The sequence below is a fragment of the Otolemur garnettii genome, unplaced genomic scaffold, assembly GCF_000181295.1.
Source record: "Otolemur garnettii isolate 467f Iridium unplaced genomic scaffold, OtoGar3 scaffold00150, whole genome shotgun sequence".
NCBI classification, from domain to species: domain Eukaryota; kingdom Metazoa; phylum Chordata; class Mammalia; order Primates; family Galagidae; genus Otolemur; species Otolemur garnettii.
The window spans coordinates 1,088,709-1,096,843 of NW_003852545.1; positions in this window are offsets into that span (position 1 = coordinate 1,088,709).

An 8,135-nucleotide genomic window follows, 5' to 3' on the forward strand; every position below is an offset into this window, starting at 1 on the left:
TTCAAAAACTCTATTCTTTTCTTGTTGGAAAGCAATGCAAGGAGCAATTTGTTCATAAATGCAAATTCTTAATTATACAGTTCCACTTAGAAAAACAAATTAACTGTCTTCCTCATAACTATTCACATATCATCTCAGGAGAAGGAGAAAATAAGAGCAAATTTTCTTTCTAAATATTTGCTCAAATTAAAAAAAATAATAAGTAAGCCAAAGCAATAAATAACAGGAATGCGGGTTTAATCACATAACAAGTACTAAAAAACAATTGAATCAAGTATGTAAATGAAAAACTTTTTAGAATTAACATACTGACTTTAGACTGAAAGGTTTTACAATAGTTACCTTACTACATTATGGTGTAACATAAAAATGTAGACTCTTTTAGCCTAAATATCAATTGCATTTTTTACCTAAATGTATATTCAATTAAGCTTACTAAATATATTGGTGGCAATGAAGGACATTCATAATTAAAAATCAAACAAATTTGTAATTACAAAATATAGTGTACCATAATCACAAAATATATCCATTTATGAATACAGGTTTTAGAATTAGTTAGCAGAGACTCCTTAGGTCTCTGTTTCCAAGAGCTAACCCAGAAATACTGAAGTATCCCAAACTGGATGACTTAAGTCAACAGAAATTTATCCTCTCACAGTTGTGGAGATGGATTAAGAAATTGTGGTAAATGTATATTATGGAGTACTATTCAGTCATCTGAATAAATGGAGACTTTACTTTTTTTTTATAGTTTTGGCCAGGGCCAGGCTTGAACCTGCCACCCCTGGTAAATGGGGCCTGCACCCTACTCTTTGAGCCACAGGCACCACTCTGAGACTTTACATCTTTTGTGATTATCTGGATGGAGTTGATACTCATTCTTCTTAGTAAAGTATTTTAAAAGTGAAAAAAGAAAAGTATCCAGCATACTCAATACTCATATGAAACCAAATGTAAGCAACTATACACCCACATGAAAGATAAAACACAAATACAGTCTAACGAGGGGACAGGGAGGGAGGTGGAGGGGATGGTGAGGAAGGAGGGCAATTGGCAGGATCTCACTTCATGTGCAAAATATGAGGATTTTCAGCATGACCCTAGGTGAAGGGCTCAACTAAAACTTGAAAGTTACCTTAGAACTGAAAACGATTTAACCTAAACATTTGTACCTTCATATTAATTTGAAATTATACACACACATACACACACACACACACAAAATGAAGTCCAAAAGTCAAATGTTGGTTAGTTCCTTCTGGAAGGCTCTGAGTGTGAATCTGTTCCATAGATCTCTCAGTTTCTGGTGTTACTGGAAATCCTCGATGCTGTCAGGGTTTAGGCACTTGTCTGCATTCTCAGCTATTGGTGTGCTTTTGTCTGAAGAATGATCAAGCCTGCCAAAAGCAAGGGAAGAGTGAAACAAGGTTTATTGAGGAAGAGGAAGAGAGGTTTACAGAGCAAGGGTAAGATATATACTTTACAAAGCAAGATACCTTCACCATAGACAATGAACGCCACCCCCCCCCATCATGACAAAAAAATAAAAAGGCGCTGGTTATGGTTTGGGGTCATGTTGTATACTGTCTAGATTCTGGGTTGGACCCTCTTCATGGTTCAGTCATCACCATGGAACCACTTTGATGGATGGTCAACAGCATAATAATAACCCTGATGTCACTCTAGGTGACTTTCCAAATCCTCATGGGCCAGGGCTACCTGGCCACAGTGGCTTCCCCTAGCTGATATAAACAGGAAGGCAACAGGGAGAGGGTGGATTTTTTTCTACAGGGTTCTAGTAACTATTTATGACAGTACTTGTTATTGTCACAAATAAAATGAAAGTCTGCCTAGAGAGAGAGAAATGTAGGATGCAGTGGCCCAGGTCCATTGTTGCATGGAAAAGCATAACCGAGCATGGAAGGATGGGTTTGCAGGAGATAAAGGATAACTCAATAGCTCGGACAAGGTAAAGGAGCACCCCACACCAGGATCAGAGCTAAGAGCTACTTTAAATGCCTGGCCATGGGAACACTTTGATGTTTGGGGTAAAAATAAACACCCAAAGAAACAGATCATTTTGGGCTTGGTAAATATGCAAAAACTATTTGTATTTTACTCTAAATACTATGAGTAGTCTTATATGGATTTTAGGAATAGGATTGACATAGTTTTATTTATATTTTTATAAACTCATTTTGCCAACCACTTATTGAATACAAGTAAATATTCACTATAGATATTATATTTTATTCTTAGAAAAAAATTATATAGAAAAAAATCCTATTTTATTCTTCTATAGTAAGTAAAGAGGGCAGGAAAAGAGGACAATTTATAAAGACATTTCAGAAGTTCAGGCAAAGAATATTTCAGGTAAAATACTCATACTATCCATGCTTCAGGTAGAATACTTATACTAGTCATACTTCAGGTAGAATACTCATATTATTCACAGTTCAGGTAGAATACTCTACTAGTCATACTTCTGGTAGAATACTCATACTAGTCGTACTTCAGGTAGAATACTCATACTATTCACAGTTCAGGTGGAATACTCATACTAGTCATACTTCAGGTGTAATACACTAGTCATACTTCAGGTAGAATACTCATACTATTCACAGTTCAGGTGGAATACTCATACTAGTCATACTTCAGGTATAATACACTAGTCATACTTCAGGTAGAATACTCATACTAGTCATACTTCAGGTAGAATACTCACACTAGTCATACTTCATTCAGGTAGACTACTCACACTAGTCATAGTTCTGGTAGAATACTTATACTAGTCATACTTCAGATAGAATGCTCACACTAGTCATACTTCAGGTAGAATACTCATACTGGTCATACTTCAGGTAAAGTATTCACACTAGTCATACTTCTGGTAGAATGCTCACACTAGTCATACTTCTGGTAGAATACTCATACTAGTCTTAGTTCAGGTAGAATACACTAGTCATACTTCAGGTAGAATACTCATACTATTCATAGTTCAGGTAGAATATTCACAGTAGTCATACTTCTGGTAGAATACTCATACTATTCATAGTTCAGGTAGAATACTCACACTAGTCATACTTTAGGTAGAATACCCACACCAGTCATACTTCAGGTACAATACTCACACTGTTGATCAGGCTGGCTGTTGAGAAGGGGCAGAGACAGGGGGGTCAAGGGGATGACAGAAGAGCCTGAACTGCTGAATGAGAACATCTGGAGGGTCCACAGTAACATTCAACAGTTAGATCAGCACTCTGCAGTTCTTGCCATAAAGGAAAAAGAATGTGCGGATGCCATCACCTGGATAACCAATGATCAGTAGGAAAGGGCAATAATCAATGACCAGTAGGAAAGAACAAAGGTGTCTGGAGGCACAGACAAGTGAATGAAGGAGTTGCAAACAATTTCAGATAGAAAGTGGATACTTACATCTCTACCCTGCCTGTGCAGCTCCACTTCCAACTCCCTTTGCTAGTGCTCAGACTTTTCTCCTTGTTCTTAAAGCTTCTCTTTCCCGTCCTTTAGCCTGGGCAGTTACTCTTGCTTCCTGTTTACTCTGCCCCTGCTTCTGTCATCTTCCTCACTCTCAGTCTCTACATCCTTTCCCTTTCTGTCCCTCGGTGCCTCCACTGAACTTTCTTGTTTCACGGAGCATCCACGTACTCAAACCAGGCCAACTGGATTCCGGGAACTATGACCTCTGCGCCTCAAACCCTTAACGTTTCTTAAACTTAACAAAATTTTAGAGGGGTTTTGTTTGACTTTAGGTAGCTGACTCCCCACATCCTCCTTAAGAACTACTACTTTACCAAACTTGCCATGGTAAATGATCATTATGCCCCTATGAGATGTAAAGCATCTATAACCTTGAAAAGTCTTTCTCAAGGGGCTGAGAACCATCTTTTGAAATCTCATCATCAAAGATAAGATTCTTTGAGGGACTCTTGAGGGAAGTTAAGTACTATGCTTTGATAAGAGACCATTAGGGAACACAAATGACCTAGTGCCACTAACTTTTTTTTCAGAACAATGAAAAGTAAAATTAGTGCCCCTATATTCTTTACTCTTCAATAAAGACTCCCCTGTACGTTTAGTTGGCCAGGTGAAATTTTTATTATATACTATAGGTGAAAAGATATGATTGAATTTGGAATATTATTTTTTATTAAGTCATAAATCCATAGATCATGTGTACATTAATTCATTTATGGGGTACAATGTGCTGATTTCATATACAATTTGGAATGCTTACAATGAACTAGTTAATATATCCCTCACCTCATTTACTCAGTTATTGTGTTAAGACCTTTATACTCTGTACTTAATAGATCAGACATGTAGCCTTGCAATATGCATGACAGGTGTGCTCCCACACCTATGGAATATTGTTTAGAAATAGATATGCTGATAAATTAAACATGGGAGTGAATAGCAGAGAGAAAAAAAGTTATAACCTAGATTCATAAATTGGACAATTGAATGAATCATTGTCCATTTAATACAAGGAATAAAATTTAGAGAGTGGATTGAGATAAGATTTTCAGCAGTTCTCTATTGCTTATTTTAATTTTGAGATGTTTACTAGTCTTCTAACTGCTTAAATCAGATTGACGAGTGGATGTGTAAATTGTGATTTATTGGGAGAAGACATGGAGATACAACTTTTGAATTATTAGCATACAAATAGTATTTGTAGCCAAGATTCAAAATAAAATCACTCAGAAAGAATGTTTAGATGCAGAAAGAAGTTAACACAGGACAGAATGCATGGGACATTTCTTACAACCAAGGATGTCTAAAGAGAAGATGTGTACTTAGTGGGTCCAGCAATATTTTCCTCAGGTAGATGGAGAGTGCAGAGGGGTATTCTTGTAGCATTAGAACCTGAAAGCTTGCTCTTAGTATCTATTTATTATTACTTCATTTAATATCTGATGCCATACTTGAGTCACAGGAACCTGACAAGATGTGAGGACATTACATCTCTTTGCTTTGTTATAATGTTCTTAATCTTATATTGGGGATAGAGAGTCCTTAAATGTTTGGCTATCTAGTCTATTGTTATTGGATATCTAGTCAAATGTCCAATCCCTAATGTTAATCGATGGGTTTACTCTAGATGCGTAGATTCCACAGTGTTATATGAAGCCCCTGTTTTATTGTTCCCTTTGAAGACAGTGTGTCAATGCAGCTTAGTCCCTGCAGGACTTTGAAGGGTAGGATGTGAAGGAAGAGGGAATGTGTAATAAATAGAAGAGAACGACAGCACAGAAAGCCCTAAGAGAAACAGCACGATAAAGTCATTAAAATCACAGAGAAGGTGTAGACACACCCCTGGGACATTCATGAAGATCTGAAAACGATTACAAGTGTCCTTGGAAGGAGAGATGGGAGGGAAATTCTGGGCAACGAAGCCTTAATCTGAAGATTTTGTGGAGGTGAAACAGACAGAAGCTGGCAGGAATAGAAAACCTCTGTGGGGAGAAGAATGCCCTCAGCCTCCACATCTACATTCATTTCTGTTTTAACTTTGGAAGCTCAATTAGTTCATGTGATAAGACAGATTTTATTATTATTGTAGCACAGGAAAGAGAGAACTTCAATTCTGATTACAGCAAAAATAGCTAGGGATTTATAGCTAATGAGCAGAACGGGTGGAAAATACCCAGAGGAGACACAGACATTTAAAGGATTCTTGCTGAATTGGCCTAATAGGATTCTTAATAAAGGCAGGCCACAGACTTCAACATCAAGAGTGGAGGATGAAGAAGTTGATCAAATATCATGTCTGAGGAGACAATTTAGCAAGACTCTCCCTAAAACTGGGCTTGCCAAGGATCAGAGTTAGACATGGAAGAACAAGGTGAAGACTGAGTCAAGAACAGAACTCAGAAGAACCTTACTTAAATTTGGTCAGGGAGATAGTTTTTGTCCCTGTATTATCACAATGTTTATCATGATAAACTTCTCATCTTTAATATGATGTCATGAGACCTAAGAATACATTATCTCTTAATATACAGATTGGGCCTGTAGTCCCAGCTACTCGGGAGGCTGAGGCAAGGGACTAGCCTAAGCCCAGGAGTTGGAGGTTACTGTGAGCTGTCATGCCACAGCACTCTACTGAGGGCAATAAAGTAAGACTCTGTCTCTAAAAAAAAAAAATATATATATATATATTTGTTTACTCAAATATAATGTACGCTGCATATGTAAGTCTGCATTTTATAGTAGCAGCTTAAAAGATAAATAGAAACAGATACATTAAGATTTAAAAAATATTCTACTTAATACAATATAGATGCTCCTTAGCTTTTTTTATCTTCATCTATATGAATTATTTTTTTATTTATTTCAGAATATTAGGAAGTATACATGTTTTGTTTATATACTTGTTTTTTTGTACAAATTGAGTCAAGGTTCTAAGTCTGCCCCCTGCTGAGATGGTGTGCACCATTCCCACCAGGTGTGAATTTACCTGCCCCTTCTCCCCTTCCTCCCACCTTGATTTTCATTGAGATTTACTCCCACATGTACACTTACGTGTTGATCAGTTCATTGCCCCCTTCTCCCCTTCCTCCCACCTTGATTTTCATTGAGATTTACTCCCACATGTACACTTACGTGTTGATCAGTTCATTGCCCCCTTCTCCCCTTCCTCCCACCTTGATTTTCATTGAGATTTACTCCCACGTGTGCGCGTACCTGTTGATCAGTTCCTTACAGCCTGGTTTTAAGTACATGTACTTGGTTCTCCTTCCTCTGAAGTTTCCCTTAGAATAGTTTCCAGTTTAACTTAGGTTATCATGAAAGATGCTAAATTAATTCTTTCTAAAATAAGGAATATACAATGAGAAGCCTTTTTTTCAAATAATCTCTCTCCCAACTATTACACCACCTTTGTTTTTATACTTTGTTTACTGCGCTGCTGATATGCTCATAGTCTTCTACCCTTCAAAATTTATACCGACTTGTGAATTTCCAAATACTTTAAGTATGTTATGATCATTTGCATCTTTAGCACTGAAACAGTACAAATAATTTATGAAGTATCTAACATGTTCCATCTTGTGGGTAGAGAGGCCAGGCAGTGAACTCAATGGCTATTATACATGCTGAGCCATTGCCCTGTTTCTGGTGCACACACTAGCTGCCGTTCTTTATTCTTCGAGCCAGAGGAGAAAGTCCCTAAAATCAACCACTTGATTGTCGTAAGGACACATCTTCTTCATGCTGCAGAGGCCAAGAAGTTCAATCTTACCTGCAAAGGAGAAAGCTAATGCTTTTGGTCTTAGTCTAATACTTTTACCATGGTATCTGCTGGTACTTTTTTCATATGAAAAGGATAGAAGTAGTAGAAATAATGAAGTTTGGTTCTAAGACAATTTTTAACTGATATATACATTATATGTGTGTAAAAATCAGAATTAGCGGCAATGGTAGAACGATTAAAGAAATTAACTGACTAGATGGCCTCCCAAATCTGCACCATTGGCCTGGTGATTTAAAAGTCTCTTTCTGAGTCGGACACTGGTCTCGGCCATGTGATTCACTTTGTCTAGTGGAATCTCAGCAAATGTGAGATGTGCCTTCCTTTTGGCAAAATTTGACCTGCTCACTTTTGTTCCTCGCCACAGCTACTAGTCAAGTCTGGCCTTCCATGCTGTCGGTAGAGGCACATGCAACTAACCTGGGTTCCTCCTGTGGTTCCACCCAAGGCCGTCCCACACAACCTGATGGCTGGATTATCGCCAGACATGGGGAGGTGCTCTGAGAGAACAGTGGACAGCAGACTTCCTGGACATTAAGTTGACATACCCAAGATTCCCATTTTTGCCTCAAAGTGGTCTCAGATAAATTTCCTGTATGGCAGACAAATAGATTTCGTGAAATAAGGTGTATACTAGAGATGGATTAGAGCGAATAATAGTCACCACCTTTCATGCAGAAGTCACCACCTTCCACACCAGTTATAAAAAGGGATCATTCCATTTCTTACTATTTTCATCTCTTTCTCTGAGTTATTCCTACGCTCTGAAAGACAAAACTCAAATTCAGAATCAACCTTTAAACCCTAAAGTAGCTGGCTGCCGCAGCTCAGTGGTTAGTGTGCCAGCCCTGCACAC